This window comes from Ascaphus truei, chromosome 6 (assembly GCF_040206685.1).
Source record: "Ascaphus truei isolate aAscTru1 chromosome 6, aAscTru1.hap1, whole genome shotgun sequence".
Taxonomy (NCBI): domain Eukaryota; kingdom Metazoa; phylum Chordata; class Amphibia; order Anura; family Ascaphidae; genus Ascaphus; species Ascaphus truei.
The window spans coordinates 113476414-113495844 of record NC_134488.1 but is presented as its reverse complement, the minus strand read 5'-3'; the positions used below and the strand labels follow the sequence as shown (position 1 = coordinate 113495844).

At 43.4% G+C, this 19431-nt stretch overlaps 1 protein-coding gene and 1 long non-coding RNA gene across 2 annotated transcripts in view; one reads left to right on the top strand and one right to left on the bottom strand.

Moving 5' to 3' along the window:
• The window catches only part of SLC2A1 (solute carrier family 2 member 1), a 213579-nt gene that overhangs the window by 53321 nt on the left and 140827 nt on the right, over positions 1 to 19431 (top strand). The gene's annotated exons all lie outside the window — the stretch shown is intronic.
• On the bottom strand, positions 1217 to 10655 carry LOC142496550 (uncharacterized). Its single transcript, XR_012802051.1, has 3 exons — positions 10491 to 10655; positions 6475 to 7199; positions 1217 to 2994 (listed from the first exon to the last, which is right to left on the bottom strand). It is a non-coding gene; the product is annotated as an uncharacterized LOC142496550 (long non-coding RNA).

The following is a 19431-nucleotide window of genomic DNA, read 5'->3' as shown; positions in this document are numbered from 1 at the left end:
CCCTGCCCCTTATGATGTCAGCAGACCTCCCCTCTGTCTCAGGCCTGCTACAGAGTCAGGGACCTACCTCTATCACTCAAGGCAGGGCTTGGTGGGGGGAAAACCCATGATTGCTACTGGCGCCGGCTTACTGGCGCTTACTCCAGTAAGAGAAGAATTGGTAGCCCACTAATTGTTACAGGGGCTACATATATTATGTGGTAATGTTTGGGGTTTCTCAGAGCTTGTTGGGAATTTGTGTACTTGTCAACCAATTAGAGTAAGCTTTTCGGAGCAGGGACTCCTTTTCCTAAATACTACTTTTATGTCTGAAGCACTTCTTCCCATGTGCTTTTTGTATTATTTGTTATTTATATGATTGTCACATGTATTACTGCTGTGAAACGCTATCTGCATTAATGGCGCTATATAAATAAAGACATACATTTCTCAAGGACAATGGGGTTAATTTGACGAGCACTGTGGGATTGCAGGACTGGTCTCATGCAGCTGTGCATTTTTTTCATCTGCTTTTGCATCCAGGGACTTGTAGCATCATAACTGAGAACTAGTGTTTTAAAGCTCCACTACCTCTCACATAGTTCTAACAAATTGGTGGAAAAAGCCAGCAGAATTCTTGGTTGTTTAGGAAATGGTATTAGCAGCAGAACAGGAGACATAGTAATACCAGTTTATAGACCATTGGTAAGACTTCCCCTAGCCTAAAGTACTGTGTTCTTTTGTAGATGTTACAGCTCTAGAGGACCATAAATAAATGATTGTATTATTATAGGACCATTGTACCTGCAGAATTCTATGTACAGCATCACGTACACTGTCAGTGCTATGATATGGGGGGGGCAAGGGGGGAAAGGGAAGAAAGGTGATAAGTTGGGACAGGGTGAATGAAGAGTTGAAAATTGAGAGATAATGATACTGTACGGATATAAATATTAATATAGAGAGGAATATATATCTAGGTAAGTAAAGAGAAGACAGCGTGAAAGGGAGAGAGGGTAAGAAAGACGAACAAAAAAGAGGGGGATGAAAGGAAGACTATAGTGATACATTCATGTGCATGCAACACTAGGTAAATAGGTCACATGTAGAGATTGTGACAGACACAAATGAGACCATAGACACACATTATGAATATTTGATGATGGCATTGACAAACCATATGGTGAGCTACTTCACAGTCGCCACATAGTATCAATGTGCCATGTGGGTTCTACAGCTGCTAGTGGTAGCAGGATTGTCGTCTCGCCCCATGTTGGAACAGACATGAAAGGCAACATTCTATAGAGATACTGTACTTGAACAAAACTCATGTTGATCACATCTTGTCAGCAAGGAATACTATTTTACCTAAATCCTTGCCAGGTTAAACAGTACTATAAACCCATTGAAAATTGCAACAATCAAGTAAAATACTTACTGGGGAAATGGCTCTACTACTGAATATTTATTCAGTACTGCCAGAGTATTTGCTGGATTATCAAGTAATGTATAGTACTAGTATACTAGTAATAGTATAGATACATATCAGCTCGGTACATATTACAATTTAAATGACTGATATGTTTTTATTTGCTTATTCTATTTACTGTTGTTTATTATTAAATACTATTTATAGGAAAATGACTCCAGTGTAATAAATTGTCTTTTATATGCCTCTATGTCCTGAGAACTTGCCATGTTTCTTGCTTCTCCATGTAGGTGGTTTCCACCATTAAGGTAATTAATGGGTTCTTAATGCTGGTACCTCTGGGTAGGGTCACTTGGAGTCACACAGGATCTACCTTGGAAACATCTGGATTCAGGTTACCTGTGCTGTACACACTCTACTACTTCCACTCAACGTACGACCACCGTTAGTATCATTACACTTGGCAAAAAGAAAGGAATGTGGAGACATGACATACGTTCAAATACATTAAGGGTGAAAGGTAAGTGTTGAATTTTTCACAGAAGTAGAACTAAATTACTAGAACAAGAGGTCATGCCACAAAACAGAGGGTGGCCTCATGCAGTAAATAGATTCAATTTGGGAGGAGAAGGGGGGAGGGAATGGGGGATAGACAAAGGATATCCTAAAAAAAAAAAATAGCCAAAGACATTGGATCTGAGGTTTCAAAGAAAGTGACCAAAGAGGGCCCAGTTGTTCTTATCATTTATAATGTTTAAAATATATATAACATATTTTTTTAATTGACATTTTTTTTAAATACCTGTAAAATTGAAGCAGAGGGTCTCCGAAACTGAACCCCATTCATTTCAGCTCTGGGGACTCTCTGCTTCTTCAGATACTTACCTCAGTAGGGGGTGCTGGTGCCTCGGCTCAGGATTAAAGCCCCCAGTCACATGGGCCAAAAGGAAGCCAGTTATGATGTCGCGGCTTCCTATTGGCCCATGTGTTGGGAAAGCTAAATCCGAGCTGAGATACCGGCACAGGATACCGAGACCCCTGCTTCCTACCTGGAGGGGTGGGATTTTGGGGGGGAGTTTTTGGAGATTCTTCTTTGGTGGGGAGGGGAGGTGGGGGATGCATCCTGAATAGTGCTCGCCTGAGGGTGGCACTTACCGTAGGGATGGGCCTACCTGGAGGGGACAGAAACGCGCTACCTTCCACAGTATCTTGGAGCCAAGGCGTTCACATAGCAAACAATATTGCGTTTCAGCCCTGGAACCCAACGCATACCATTTTGGTAAAAAGTATGGGAAATGCTGCCTTGCATCTCTGCTCTCCGACCTACATTAATCACTGAGGAAACCTACCAGTACTATATAACTGCCAAATAAATGATCTGTAAATGGGAATACATAACCAGGACTGGAACCTTCAGAACACAGATATTTTGGCAGGTATGCTAGTGGAAGCTTATTATAATGTATTATTAAGGAGCCAACATATGACATAAATTAGCTCTATAATGCAAAAGACATGACTGATTCTAACATAAGAAAATACATTACCCATACAGTACAGTGAGAGGTGTCTGCTCTTGAATGAGCCTAAAAAGAGATAAAATAAAGTATCTGTGGCAAGTGAGCCATGAGGTGCTAGGCAACATATAAACAAAGTATAGAGTGGATAGAGATACAAAAGTATCTTGATTATGGGATTAGAATAGTTACCAAATCAATAATGGATTATATATAAATTCAATGGACACAAAGTGTACATCTATTAATATATAATCTAAACGTTCATTTAAACCTTGTGGGTCCAAAGTTCCACGTTAAAAATCCATTGTGATTCTTGTTTACAAAAAATGGAAACTCGCTCACCCATTAAAATATTGACAGAGATCTTCTACTGTAGATGTACTTAGAGTGTAAGCTCTTCGGGGCAGGGACTCCTTTGCCTAATGTTACTTTTATGTCTGAAGCGCTTATCCCCATTATTTGTTATTTTTTTTTATGGCACGTATATTACTGCTGTGAAGCGTTATGTACAGTACATTAATGGCACAATATAAATAAAGATTTACACACATACATACATACATGTTCTAGACCTGTAACTATCGTGTGTGGGATCATTATGATATTAAAAAAATAAAGTGTTTTGGACACTCCATGTGTTAAAAATCCCTTAATGTTTATTTTATGTGCCATAAATCTAGTTCTCAAGGTTCTCGTGGTCCTCCCAAAAGGGAACTATAAAAGAAATTCAGACTTGCTATCTTAAAAAATGATTTTTGTGTGTGAGGACATGGAGGGTTGTAAGACAGGATCGCAGGTCAAAATTCTCCAAAGTTTATGCAATATATTTTGAAATTGACCCGCTGATTGGTTAAAGCGTGTACTAAAATATGAAAATTGATTATTTTGTTGGGGAGGCAGTGTTTTTTTTACTACTTTATGCTTCTTTTTTTCTAAAACTTGGTATCTGTTCTTTTCTTTAGCTTTCAGATTTGGATTTTTACAATGACCTCCTATTTATAACCTTTCTCCAAAATTTTTTATTTTAATGAAGAACATTGTTTTTTAAAATTATTTTCTGAAGAACGGTTTATTTTGAGTCGAATGAATTGACTGTAAGGGAAGTTGTGTAACTATCGTGCGTGATGGTTACTGGAAGCCTCAATATAAGACCCACCTTAAGACACACTTGCTTAAAGAAGCATATGAATAGGACTGTGGCTATTCTGAACACATGGCACATAAAGCTTGGCCCCCTGCAGATGCACTTACCAGAACTCCCTCCTCCTGTCTCTGTACGTTCTCCCTACCTACCAATTAGACTGTAAGTTCCTCGGAGCAGGGACTCCTCTTCCTTAATGTCTAAAGCACTTATTCCCATGATCTGTTATTTATATTATCTGTTATTTATTGGATTACCACATGTATTACTGCTGTGAAGCACTATGTACATTAATGGCGCTATATAAATAAAGACATACAATACAATACAATATAGTTATTGCATGAAACAGGTTTGGAATAGATATCAGTTTCAACTTAACCATTGACACCAATCAAAAGGGTTACATCTATAAAATTTAATAGATTGAGGTTCAATGTTGTCCATAAAAATCAGTCTTAATGTATTAATATTAAAATAGTTGAACAGACACTTGAGATCATTTTCACCAGCTGTCCAGATGTATGTATGTATGTATGTCTTTATTTATATAGCGCCATTAGTGTATATAGGCCAGCCTTCCGGCAGCTACTTTTTTTTCCTGGGCCTTTCCTCTGTCAGTCCTGTTAGTGCAGGCAGTGGAAAGGTTAATTCCTTCCATAGGCCTGTGTGTGTTATAGCCTTGGATGATGTAATTAGTATTCAAGGGCGGGCCTAACAACTTCCGAGGATGTCAATCTGAGGGGTGGATACTGGTTGGAACACACCCTCTATGTGTGTGAGCCTATCAGTATCCAGATCTGACTTGCTATGAGTCAGAGTTACAGACACTCCCCCAAGATTATAAATTCTGACATCCTCCCAAATTATCAGTTCTATCTGTTCTGTTCAGCACTCCAAAGAATGGAGTCATAGAAGAGGAGAGGAGTCTCTTCCTCCCACCCATGAGGGGATGGGAGGGAAGAGGAGCGAGCAGGCCTGAGTCAGGGCTCTGACTAGAATAAGAAAGAGTAACAGGAGATATTGAAGCTACAGCTATGAGGGATGACTGTGTTCTCTGTCATGTGAGCTGACTGCAATAAAACATCAGAAAAGACAATGCTGTCTGTTACTGTCTCTGTGTATGGAGGAACGTCAGTAGGGGCCCATCCCCTGAACACCCACAGAGGATCCCTGCTGGCTGGAGGCCTGCACCCACTGAGACCAAGGTAATCTGTCCTTCCTGTCCTGTTTCTCCCCACACCACCACAGAGCGCTCAGCCCTCCTGTTACCAACAGGTATACACTACCACCCAGCGTAGCAGAAAAAGGGCAAACCCCCCCCCCCCCATCTCACCTAGGGGCAGGGGTAGATGGGCTACATGTACATAGCGCTTCACATTAGTAATACACAAGACAATCATATAAATTACAAATACAAATAACAGATCATGGGAATAAGTGCTTCAGACATAAAAGTAACATTATGGAAGAAGAGTCCCTGCTCTGGGACTAATTGGTGGGGAGAACGTACAGAGACAGTAGGAGGGCGTTCAGGTAAGTGCGTCTGCAGGGGGCCAAGCTTTATGTATCGTGTATAGTATTAGCTTCTTTAAGCAAGTGTGTCTTAAGGTGGGTCTTAAAGGTGGATAGAGAGGGTGCTAGTCGGGTATTGAGGGGAAGGGCATTCCAGAGGTGTGGGGCAGAAAGTGAGAAAGGTTTAAGGTGGGAGAGGGCTTTAGATACAACGGGGGTAGAGAGAAGACATCCTTGAGCAGAACGCAAGAGTCGGGATGGTGCATAGTGAGAAATTAGGACTGAGATGTAGGTAGGAGCAGAAAATTGTAACGCTTTAAAAGTGAGGAGGAGAATTGAGTGCGAGATGCGTGATTTGATAGGAAGATGATAATGATGTCATCGATGAAACGCCCATTGACCCATTAAAAGGATAGCATAGCTTGGGCAAATTTGGCCACCATGGCTGTTCCACTCATTTGTGCATAACATTTTCTATCAAATAGAAATAATTATGATTTAAAATAAAATATATACTAGATAAAAGAAATCCTTACATTTAGACGGACAGTCAGTATCAAAATCCCAAAATAATGTTATCGTTTCGACCTCTTCGGATCAATACAAGTATATAATGACTGTATGTCACAAGTAGGCCAATGATAATCATTGTTCCATTTGATATTAGAGACAAGGTTGAGAACATGCAAAGTGTCCCTCATATGATTTCAATTGAATAACATACTGTACTTGTGGAGAAAAAAAATCTACAAATTGAGACAAGTTGGAGGTCATAGTGACCCCATCTTTGGGGGGCCATGATCCCCTTCTTTGGGGGTTGACAAGAGATTTATGTGCTTTATGATGGTCATAGAAGATAGGATTTTTTTTTCTTTTTCCGTAATTTATACCTTTTTCATGAGAAAATAAAGTTGTTCTCCAGCGCGTGGTCTTATTGCTCTTTTCTTCCTTATGCAGACAAAAAGACAACAACAAAAAACACCACACACAAGTGGTATAATAGGCGTCGACACTCAGTATCTTAATCTATAGAGAAGTAGAGAACTTAACACTTGCCTGTGTGTTTGTTCCCGTAGTGCATACTCCTCTATTTTCCTTCTGCTGTTACCTTAAAAAGTGGAGAGAGGCATAGCATAATACTGTTTATTACAAAAATAAGGGAGGTGAGATAAAAATACACTTACAAACGACCAACCACATGGATTGTGGTGGTTTTTATTGCTGCAAGTGTCCTTTAAAAACATCCTTGCTGGAGGTGCTTTTCAGTCACTTTTTCTCAACTCCTGACTTGTCCGTCTGGGTCCACGGGGATGGGAGGCTTTCTCAGACTCGTGCACAGTCTGTTGTCCCTCTCCTTGTGCAGAGCTCCCTGCTGCTTGTCAGTTGGTTGGCTGATCCGCAGACTTCACAGGTATGGTGGCTCCAAAAGACCAAAAGGCGGATGTCCACATCAAACTAGTTTCGCCTGGTTTGGCTTCATCAGTGATGAAGCTATTTGTTTTTAGATTCTGAGCTTTCCCTAAAAAAAGATTTTGTTCTTCAGGTCTCGTTCCCAAATTGTTTTTCTCCTGATTTGGATTCAATAATTAAATCTTCTCCATTGTCATCTAAATCACTGAGATGAAAAAGTTTTTTTTAGAAATGACTTATTTTCTATTAGAAGTGCCTACCAAGTCTATATTTTGTCTATCCTAAAATACATATTTCCTTTTAGGAGATATATGGTAAAACCTAATGTGCTTTATATTCGTATAATGTGTTTTCTCATATTGTCAATTAAAATCTAAATTACGAGATTTATTTTCACTATAGTCATAAGTTCTATTGAAATGAGTAACTTTCTTCCAACCCTTTGATCTACAATATTAAAGTCTTATCCCTGGTATATTTTGTTTTTTTTCTCTCTATTGGAGCCCTCTCAAATAGTTCTACTTTTTTATTCATAATTTCAATTAGTTTAGAAAAAAAAGAAAAGAATTTGGTCTCTCCATGTGGTATGAAGGTGTTTCAATTTTATTTTCAATAATTATTCAATTTGTTCCTTCTGAACTTAAGCAATAACCTCATTAGAGAGAGCAAGGGTCCAATGTAGAGTCCCAGTGTCTCTTAAAATCTTCGTTATCGCTAAAAGTGGACTTCTTGTGGATTCTCAGTCTTCCGGCAATCCATTGTTTCTCTAGATAGCGTTCTAGAGAAACAATGTCCCACCAATTGACCACATCCATACAGAAACTTATAAATACATTTAAAAAAAGAAGCTCGTGCTCTCATAGAGTGACCATGTATTTAATAAGTAAATGCAATTAAAAGCATATACAGCTCAACCCTGTTATAACGCGATCCGTTACAACGCGAATCCACTTATAAAGCGATGCAGGCGTGGCTCCCAATTTTCGTATTTATGAATGCTTTACAACGCGATTATTGCCATCTTAAATACTTTATTGTACAACGCATACAATTGTACATTATTTCTAACGCGATCCGCTTATAACGCGATGTGATTCTTTGGACCCCAAGCACAGTGTTATAAGGGGGTTGAGCTGTAGTTGATGCACTCACAATGTGTATAAGAGGCATTCTTTCAGAACTCTCCTCTGGTCTGCACACTCACTCCGACCTTGACTCCGCCTCCTCTACGCGTGACGTATTCAGCTCCGACATTGCTACCAAGCGCCTGGCCATTAACTCCCAACGCGTTTCGTTGCCAGGCAACTTCATCAGGGATGTGCGCATAGAGCGAAAACACAGTATTTAAAGGAGTATGTTGCCATGGTGACCCACCACAAGAGCAATGAGGTCTTAGGCAACCATGGCAACATGGTAAAAAATGGCGAGAGATAGAAAAGTATCTTGTTTAAGGCATTAGAGTAGTTACAAAATCAATAATGGATTTTATATCAATTCGATGGATACATAAAGTGTGAATGTATTAATATACTTGTGTACATATAGAAAATACAAAAGTATAACATGTTTTGTTATACAATAAAAAATAAAACAACTCATTAGTAAACAAAAAATATATTAGAAATTAAAAAATATATACAGTATGTAAAATTACCTTGTCATGGAACAAGAACCACATTTCTGTTTCACCCCCTCCCCCCTTTTTTGCAGCTTCTGCTTGTCACGTTCTCATTCCAGCTGCATGTATTTTGCTCTGTACACTCACAGTGCCTGTGTGTTAGACACAGTGTTGCGATCCCTGTCTGTAAATTGCTCTACTGGCAGGACTTATCCTTTTTCACCTTTCCCCACTATCAAGCGCACAGAGACATTCTCTCCCAACACCATCATCCACAAGTGCCTTTGTAAATCCATGCTTTTTCTCAATAAAATAAATCTGGACCAGTGCATCCACCCAACATCATTTGCTAAAAGACTTTGCCAAAGGATTTCTACACCAGTGGTACCGGCCGGTATCGCCTCGTTATGTGGACGTGGACTTTGCATTATTATGTTATATTTGTTTGCATTGCACATATGTTCCACACATTCAAGTTATATAGTGGTATCTCCAGATACCAGACGGGGAGTGTCATGGAACAAGAACCACATTTCTGTTTCACCCCCCCTTTCCTTTGCAGCTTCTGCTTGTCACGTTCTCATTCCAGCTGCATGTATTTTGCTCTGTACACTCACAGTGCCTGTGTTGCGATCCCTGTCTCTGCATTATGCCAGTGAGTTGCTACAGCAACCTCAGCTTTTCTGTCAGAATGGGCTAGTCTGCCTTCTCCCCCTCTGCCTTGCTGACAGATGGTCTGTCCCCAGGCTATCTTGCTACCCAGAATACACTGGCACTTCCTTTTCCACTATCAACACTGGCTGAGTGAGTACCCTCCTGTAAATTGCTCTACTGGCAGGACTTATCCTTTTTCACCTTTCCCCACTATCAAGCGCACTCACCATAGAGACATTCTCTCCCAACACCATCATCCACAAGTGCCTTTGTAAATCCATGCCTTTTCTCAATAAAGTAAAGAAAGACAAAGAACTTGTTGTGCTTGTAAAAGGAAAGAGTTGAACCTATCTGGCTAATCATACTACACATGACCCTGGCCTCCAGAATATACCTCAAGTGGATAAAGAAGATAGATACTGTATGTAGTTGTCTACATATAATAAATATGAATGATTAAAGGGGATATGAATAATTATCAAAGTGTACGGACATCTAAACATACATTTCAATCTCTGTTATGGAGGTTGGCAGAGATATGTTCTAGACCGGTAACTGTCATGTGTGAGATCTTTATGATGATATTTCAAAATATTTTTGACACTTCATGTGTTAAAAGTCCCTTACATAATGTGTATTTTATGTTCCCTAAACGTAGTTCTCAAGGTTCTTGTTGTCCTCCCAATACAGCTGAACCCCGTTATAACGTGGTCCTCGGGGGCCACCCGATCAGACTGCGTTATAACCGGGTTCGCGCTAATAAAAAAAATGGCCACCGCGATCAGGGACTCCAGGCCCGCTGAAGGGGTAGAGCTGGGATAACTCTCCCAGCTCTCCCTAAGCCCAGCGTCGCAGTGCCAGACCCCCCTCCCCCCCACAGCAGCACGCCCCCCCCCACAGCAGCACTTACCCAGCATCTGCAGCAGTTGATCTGTGCAGAGAAGCTGCGAGGGGGAGGAGAGCTCACGCAGCCTTTGCTGGGATGTCAGCTGTTTCTGTGTTCCCCGGCCAGGGATCAGCTCTCTTCTATCCTCCCCACAGCAGCAGAGGTACAGGGAGGGAGAGGGGGGCACTCCCTGAGCCCAGTGTCGAAGTGGCAGGCCCCCCTCCCACAGCAGCATATCCCCCCCCACAGCAGCATGCCCCCCCCATAGAGGCACAACCCCCCCAAAGCAGCACTCCCCCCCACAGCAGCACGCCCCCCCCCCCCACAGCAGCACTTACCCAGCATCTGCAGCAGTTGATCCAGAAGCTGCGAGGGGGAGGAGAGCTCACGCAGCCTTTGCTGGGATGTCAGCAGTTTCTGAGTTCCCCGGCCAGGGACCAGCTCCCTTCTATCCTCCCCCACAGCAGCGGAGAGAGAGGGGGGGAGGTGGTCTCACTGGGAAGTCCTCGGAGGCTGCATTGTCCTAGCACGGGGGGAGGGCTCTGGCTAGGAGCCACTGTGAGCCTCACCTGCCAGTGCTTGCCCAATCAGAACGTGGGTTTTTCCAGACCGCTCTCTCATTGGTTAACGCCATTGTTTGGGGCCAGCTTTTGGAAATGGAAGTGTGCATGCAGTACAGGAATCATCCCTCCCCAGAAGTGCACACTCTATCAGGTGATTGGCTTTCAAAGGGTTGCCATGATAACCGCTCAAGTACACGGATGCATGGGCCGCCTATAGGTGGAGCCTCTATATGGGCCGGCTGCCCCCTGAACCCTACATTTGTTTCACTTTCTCAGCTTTTCTTTGAGATCTAGTGGATCCAACCTGAGTCTGTGGTGGGAGTACTAATAATAAAAGGCAGTGATGCTGTGCTGGAGTGTAGTGGCTGGTATAGTAGGGATATTCCCTGTAGACAAAACAATAACATTTATAATATGAGTAGAGAGTTATTTGTGTAGTAGGTTCCTAGTTATGTAGTTGAAATGTAGCAATAAGAAAGTAGTGCGATTTGTACAATTTCATTGCAATCATGGCAACTGGGGAAGGGGGAGCACCAAGTGTGTGTGTGTGTGTGTGTGTGTGTGTGTGTGTGTGTGTGTGTGTGTGTGTGTGTGTGTGTGTGTGTGTGTGTGTGTGTGTGTGTGTGTGTGTGTGTGTGTGTGTGTGTGTGTGTGTGTGTGTGTGTGTGTGTGTGTGTGTGTGTGTGTGTGTGTAAGTTTGCCCAAAAAAAATGTGAATTTTTTTTAATTGTAAAAACGAGAGCCACGTTAATACCGCGTTACAAGCGATTCGGGTTGAGCTGTATATTGGAACCCACATGGACATGTGAGCAAATAAACAACATAGGAGGTGTTACAATGTATAAAACCCTATATGGAATGACTGACTAGTACCAATACTCTCTTAAATAACTTCTACTAAACAGGCACATATTTATAATGTTCCTTTTTCACATCTAAAGTTACCAGATGGAATCTTGGGAAGACAGTATAAATCTTCACTAGGAATAGCTGTTAACTATTTTTAATTTACTAGGTGCTATATTTTTTTTAATAGATCTTTTGCTTTCTTAAAAATTACTTTTAGATGCGAGGAGATGGAGGGTTGTAAAACAGGATCGCAGGTCAAAATTCTCCAATGTTTACACAATACTTATTTAATTTGACCCGCTGTTAAATTGTGTAATAAAATATGAAAATGTATTATTCTTTTAGGGATGGTCGTGATTTTTAACTACTGTACTTCAGTGCTTCTTTTTGTTTTCTAAAAGTTGATATCTGTTCTTTTCTTTAGCTTTCAGGTAGGATTTCACAGTGACCTCCTGTTTTATAACCTTTTATTCCCCCAAAATTCTTACAATGAAGAATGTTTTTCAATAGTTTTTCAACAGTATCATGATAATATCATGAGATATTATGTATTTTAATCCATCTGGTGCTTCATGGGTTAATGGTGCAACAATTTGGGTTTAAAAATACAATGAATTGGGTTTATGATAGGTCAAGACATTTTTTGGATCTGTGCAGGTTTCAAAAAGAAATTAATTCAGGGGGTATATCAAGGATTTCCCACTGAACCGGATGTGCGTGCTGTTTAGGAGGTCATAGACGCTAACCAGATCTAATTCTGACAACCTCAAAGAAGCCTCAATGTTCATGAATAATTACTGGAACATTCCAGAGAGAAGTGACACACATGGTATGCTTTCGTTGGAGGACTTTATTACGAAATGAGAATATCATGTGATGTAATCTACTGTAGCTACTATGAGTTACATGTGGTTGATAGCAGGGTTACATAAGGAAACGCATATTTTTGACCAAGGGACTGTTCTCTTCACTTAACCCTTTTGGTACGCCAGGGCATAATCACTATGTCATGGGGACAGACACTGCTGAGGACCCATGACATAGTGACTACGCCATGCCCAGTGAGGGAAAAATGTCACGGGATGCACTGTGTCGGGAGGGGCCATGGTACTCAGGCACCATGACTTCTCCGGCCGTAGGGCTCGTAGGGTTAAATGGATTATAAGCTTGGCACAACTTGATAAATATTGCACTATAACTTTAAAGTTGTGCATGTTGTTTTATTTTTTTTATAGACATAGTATGGGATAATGGTGGAAGAAAACAGGGGGTTGTAAGTAAGCTGCTGTAGCTGCAACAAGGATGGAATTTCTCAGAGTCTCTCCATAAAAGGAAAATTCAATTGCTGGCGTGTTTTACCGTAAGCTGACAAAACTTCCACGCTTCCTTGTCAGGCTGCTGGGGGGACAGAAGGGAGGGATGTGAGCAACAAGCTGTATTTCCAAGGAAACTTCTCAGAAAACAAGTGTCTGTGTATACACTAAGGAGGGAGCAAGAATAAATAGCTTTTATCTACGCTTATCTTGAACAGTCAGGAACATAACTCAGGAGAAGCAGTGAAAACCTTCCACTTCAGTCCTACTTAGTTTATCCATCATCCATATATATTTTTTCTTTATAAAATGCCAGTCATTTTTTTTATTTTCTTGCTGATGCTTCCTAGGGAAATTCCGCCATAAAGTATTTGCGGGGAAAAATAAGGGAAATAATATTTGGTGGGCTACACAGAAATTTTTTTTTAAAAAAAATTCTGCCCATTTTCCTATTCGTTTTGTGAAAGTTCAGACACAAATACATAATGTGGGTTTGTGTCATATTTAGGATACCCTTGTGTCTATCGTAAGAAGTTATAAAGTATGCTACCCTTTTGGGAGGCTAATCCATAACTCAGCCACCCTTTCTGTGAAGACGTACTTCCTTCCCTTTCCCCTGAGTCTTCCACCCTCCAGTATCAGAGCATGGCCTCTTGTTCCAGCCTTTATCTTACTTTGAAATACAGATGTTTATTTATTTATTTATAATATGTTTTACCAGGAAGTAATAGATTGAGAGTTACTTCTCGTTTTCAAGTATGTCCTGGGCATAGAGGTATGATGACAAATAATACATGATTACAAGTATATAGTTACATAAGTGAACAGGGTATATATTACAGTATATACAAGACATTGCATGCACAGTTAAAGATAATATATATTATAGGCGTATGTAACAGTTACAGACCAGATTAAAATGTGAGACAGCTTTAGTTTTGAAAGAACTAAGACTGGTGGCGTCTGTGAGAGTCTCCGGTAGATTGTTCCAGTTTTCAAGCAAGGCTTACAAAAAAGCAAAATTCTGCAGCATTGGGGACCGTATCTGACGCGATCGCGCTGCAGGAGGGGGTTGGGGGGGGGGGGGGGTCCATGCTTCTGAATGGGACCTTTCGCCGCGTTAATGGTTCCAGGCTGCGACCGTCGCAGGCAACGAAAACAGTAAGCTTTACTACATCTGTATGTTTGGATGAACCTTGTTGATACCCTTATTCTATTTTCCAAGCTATTCATGCTGAGGTCCACTTGTCATTATTGGCTCGTTAACAAAGCTGCTCAGAAGGGCAGCTTCATTTGAGATCATAAAGGAATAGATGTTTCCAGTCCACTGGTGCCAGCATCGCACACCATTGATGACCCTTCTGGCAGGAAATGGGTTCAACATGTAATGGAACGTTGACTGTTTTGAAGCAAACCTAAGCAATGTTTTTTAGAACCCACATTTTCTTTAAAAGAAGAACGTTGATGCCCTGCCTAGAGTGATAGCTGGACCCGGGGCGCTCACAGCGGGGACGCCCGATCGGGTGATTGAGGGGGGGAGAGATCAGCTCTCCCTGGATGGTCTGAGGCGCCAGGGGAGGGGGAGGAGAGCTATTGGATCACTGCAGCTCTGCAGGGTGTTGCTGAGGCAAGACAGAGGCCACAGGGCAAGGGCTCAGACAGACCTGCCTGTGCACAAGAGTCCCACAGAAGGCCAATCAGACCCTCATTCACTCAAAATGATTAAAGGCTGAGCCCAGGGGGGGGGCCCTCCGGTGTCATAGACCGTATGGCAGCATAGGAAGAGAGCTCTAGGAACCCGCACGGATAAAGGGATAATTAAGCAACCCCCCCCCCCAAAAAAAAAAAATTTCGGCCCAAAACTTGCTATACTCTGGCAGAAGAAACCCCCAATATGTCTCGGGAGGAAAAACACAAACCTGGAAGGGAGTTAACAAGTATTTATCGCCGGCGCCACGAGGGTCAGGGAACCAACCCGGCGAGCAAGATGGCGCCGAAGCTCAAAGAAAAGATTCAAGGAGGCTGATGGAGGGATCTGCGGCAGAAGGGAATATCACCCGAGCATATCTAGAGGAAATGCTGGAGGGAATGCTGTCATCCTCTCATGACAAATTATACAGATCCCTCCAGCAGGACTTTAAAAATCTGGCCTCCGAGCTCAAAGAGGAAATAGGCAGCCTCACGAGGAGAACAGCAGACCTGGAGAACAGGTTAGATGCAGCCCTCCACGCGCAAACAGAGGCAGACGAGGAGATTATTCGCCTCGACACCGAGGTTTCCTGCCTAAAAGAGAACCTGGAGGATCAGGAGAACCGGGACCGCAGGCAAAACCTGAGGATCCGCAGTGTCCCGGAAGAGGTTCGCCCTGACCTCCTCAGGCCCTATCTGATGGATCTTTTCAAGAGTCAGAAAAGGTGAAGGGAAACACAAAATGGATGTGCCCCCTAAAAGAATTCACTTAAATGCACAACAAAATAGTGTAAAATCTAACTTTTAATAAATTTACTTAAAACATATATTACCAAAGTAATGTGTAATGTGGATTAAAAATATATTAAATCAACATTATCAGGCAACCGTGTCGTCTATTTTCAATATATACTATCCCATTGAACCACTTAATAATGGTGGGATAAGAGGACACAGGTTGCTAGAAGTCAGGGTGTTAACCCCTCTGGAGCAACGATGAGACCCAAAAATACAGGTGTATAAATGTACACAAGTGAGTGGCCAGTGTGTTAAATGTCCAGCTACCTTGCTTGAACAACCAGCACTGCGCACTATAATAGAGACTTTAGTATGTTAAAGTAAGAGTGCTGGAGTAATGAAGCTGGCAAGTGCAGTGATAATGATGATACATACACTGCAGCATAGACCTGCCAGAAACAGCAGTGCTGTGCAAGGAAAGCAGGCACACTCACTATAAATAAAGAGTGAATAATTAACTAATGGGATCAACAAAGTTAGAGCCAGGAGACTGCTGACACTACATTAAAATAGCTCCAAGTAGGAGACTGACAACATTGCGCGTCCAACGCGCGTTTCCCTCCAGCAAAGGAGCTTCCTCAGGGACAAATTTTACTGGGGCAGTGAGGTCTGAACCTTTTTATACCCTGGCAGTACCCTTTTCAAGAGTGTCTGCGATGGTCTGGAGGAGAAAGACCAGGAGCTGGACCGAGCTCATCGTGCGCTGGCCCCCAAATCAGGCGACCCAAAAAGAAGAAGGGACGTGATTGTGCGCATGCACAGTTACTCCACTAAGGAAAAAATAATAACAGCCTGCAGGGACAAAAACGTGATCGAGTTTCAAGAAGAACCCCTACAAATTTTTAACGACCTCGCTAGGGCAACCATTGAGAGGCACTGAGAGTTAAAACCTTTAACTTCACTACTACGAGAGAAAGGTAAAAACTACAGATGGGGATTCCCGTTTCGGCTAATTGTGATGAGAAACGGCAGACAACTATCCATCAGACAACCGGTGGATATGCCACAATTCGCACGCGAGTTTGGCGTTGAACTTCCGGCCCCGCAGAGAGCGGACTTGCGGTCTCTCGGCGACCGGGCCACGGGGGGGTCCCCATCAGGGCTTCAGTGCGGCTGGCGGACCAAAATGCCCAGAAGAACCAACTGCCCGACTAGGAAGGTTGAGAGACCCGTCGACCTCCTCAAACGCTGGCTTCTGATTGCTGAGACCACCTCTGCAGTGCAAGAAGGCTGAGGCATTGGGTCACCTGCCCAAGAGATATGGGAGAGGCGCTCCGGCAATGCCATTGGTGGGATCGCTGATGGATGTGGGAGCCATTATCCTGTTTATGTTTGGCGCACTCTGGGTTTCGGGGCTGTTGGAGGCCTCCAGCGCTGGGTCTGTAGGGTGGGAGGAGCTGATGGGGAAATGCAGAGGCCTACCGGGGGGCCCAGGAAAAGAAGAATCGCAGTGCACATACCCGGTTAGAGCAAAGAGATCTGAACCATCAAGCACAGGTCAGAGGTGGACTTCAGGGGACAGAACTTTTAAGCCCGACTTGAACACATCCCCCCCCTGTGTTTGGCCATAGGACGCTGACTCCAATCCCACCCTAAATTACTAACACGCCTGGGCCACCACTAGCTCTGGCTCTGATTGGCTAACACGAGAAGACCTCGTGACCCTCAGGCTCTCCCCGGTTAATACACTCCCCTATAAGTAACTGCCAGGAGTCCCCCCGGCCTGGTTTGAAAAAGTTTAGTATTTAATCATTCATACACGATCTTGGTCTACTGAAAGGCAGGATAAACGGTTTATTTTATATCCTTGTTGTACTCCCTCTTCCTGTGTCCTGGTCCTCGTGTTAGGTAGATCCAACATGCAATTGACTGTGGTCGGTTTACAGATCGGGAAACCCACTCGTTAAATGGTGGTGAAAGAAATTTCTCAGTTAATTTTGTTATGTAATTATAAAAGTTGTGATAAGTGTTTACCCTTCCCCACCCTTCCCCCCTCCACCCCTTTCCCCAACCCCCCTCCCCCTCCCCTCTCCCCTCCTCCTCAGAAGGGGGGGGAAATCACTAGCCTCCCGCCCACACCCCCCCCCCCACCACAGTGACCCACAGCCGCTGAGCTGTGAAGGGGGGTTATTACAACCCTAATGTGAGCCGCCGTCTAGCTGTGAAGGGGGGGAATCCCAATCCACCCGCCCCCCCCCCCCCCAGTGACCTGCCGCCCTCTGAAGAGGGGGGGTGGGAATTGCAAATGTGAATGGGGGGGCTGGCCGTGACCGAGGGGGGGAAATCAGAGCTGTGAAGGGGTGGAATGGAGCTGTGAAGGGGGGACCCGAGCTGTGAAAGGGGGGGCCCGAGCTGTGAAAGTGTGGGAATCGGACATGTGAACGCGGGAGACAGGGGAACGCAGCTGTGAAGGGAGGGGACTGGAGCTGTGAACAGGGGGAGAACGGAGCTGTGAACAGGGCGTTGACAGGCCTGTCAAGGGGGGGGGAATCACTGATGTGAAGGGGGGATGGAGCTGTGAACGGAGGGGGGGAAAAAGCTGTGAACGGGGGGTGGGGGGCGCATTCATGTGCAGGGGGGCCCAGATTGCTGTCAACGGGGGAGAAACAGACAGGAGGGGAGAAGGGGGGAGAGGGGAATGGGGAGAGAGAGATTGGGGAGCGGAGAGACAGGGGGGAATGGGGAGAGAGAGAGGGGGGAGCGGAGAGACGGGGTGGGAGCGGAGAAAGAGGTGGGAGCGGAGAGAGAGAGGGGGTGCGGAGATAGGGGGTGAGCGGAGAGAGAGGGAGAGCGAGAAAATTACACCCGGGCAACGCCGGGTATATCAGCTAGTTCCTTATAATTCTGATACGATGCCTCCGTCCCTCCTGACTTAAATAATCTAAATGCCTGCCTCTTCTTTTCCATTTCCTCCCCTACCTGTTTATTTAGCCACATTGGTTTTGACTTATTTCTTTTAAACTTTTTACCCAAGGGTATACACTGATAAGCTTAACTTATTACCCAAGGGTATTGTGACGATAGCTTATGACAGGTTGTAATTTACACCAAATAACTGGTTTGAACTGAACGAGGCTTAGATATAATAAAGTAGAAAAAGTGAGGGGTACAGTGGTTTGTACACCAAAGGAAATTCACTCAAATGCACACTACCCAAAATTTAAAATTAAACCTTTAATAGTTAGTACTTAAAACATATATTACCAATTGGAAATGTGATAACGTTTAAAAATAAATTAAATCAAATATCTAGTGCAAATAGTCTCTAATGTTTAAATGTTCCAGTATATTGTTGAAACTGGAAAATAAGAGACTGCTAGAGTGCACACAGCCGGAGTGAGCAAACCAAGCCCACTACTTCATTGATGAGCCTAGTAGATAGTACACACCATGAGGGCTAATAACATGGACTCCTGATCAGGACTTAGACTAATGCCGCAAGTCCCGCCTGGCCACTGCCCTAATTTTTATATATATGGCTAATCTAATGAACAGCTGACAGATACTGTATTAAAACAACCCCATGAAGGGGACTGACATCATCAACACGCGTCCAACGCGCGTTTCCCTCCTACTACGGAGCTTCCTCAGGGACAAAATTTGCATGGGGGCTAGATCGGACGCTATTTAAAGCATATGGTCACCATGGTAACTTAAACCGCGTCCCACTACTGCGCGTGCGCAAAGGAACGCAAGCGCAACTACTGAAAATACATATTGACAAAACTTCAACATTAATTCACATGATGCTACAGTCAAAGGCTCTAAAGATGTTACATGGACTTACCAGGGCTCTTAAAAGTCAGGGATATACTTCCCTTAGCTGTCGTATGTTTCGAACGGTTTCTGCGCATGCGCGTATTACCGTACTTCCCCTGAGACTATCAGGGGACACTTGCGCATTATCGGTAGCTAAATAAAGCTAGTGCGCATGCGTGGCCACTTAGACAAAATCGCACCGGCGCTGGATAGATCCAATGCGCATGCGTTGCCACTTAGACAAATTCATATGGGCACAGAGTGGAGATAGTGCGCATGCGTGACCACTTAGAAACATTCGCTTTGAT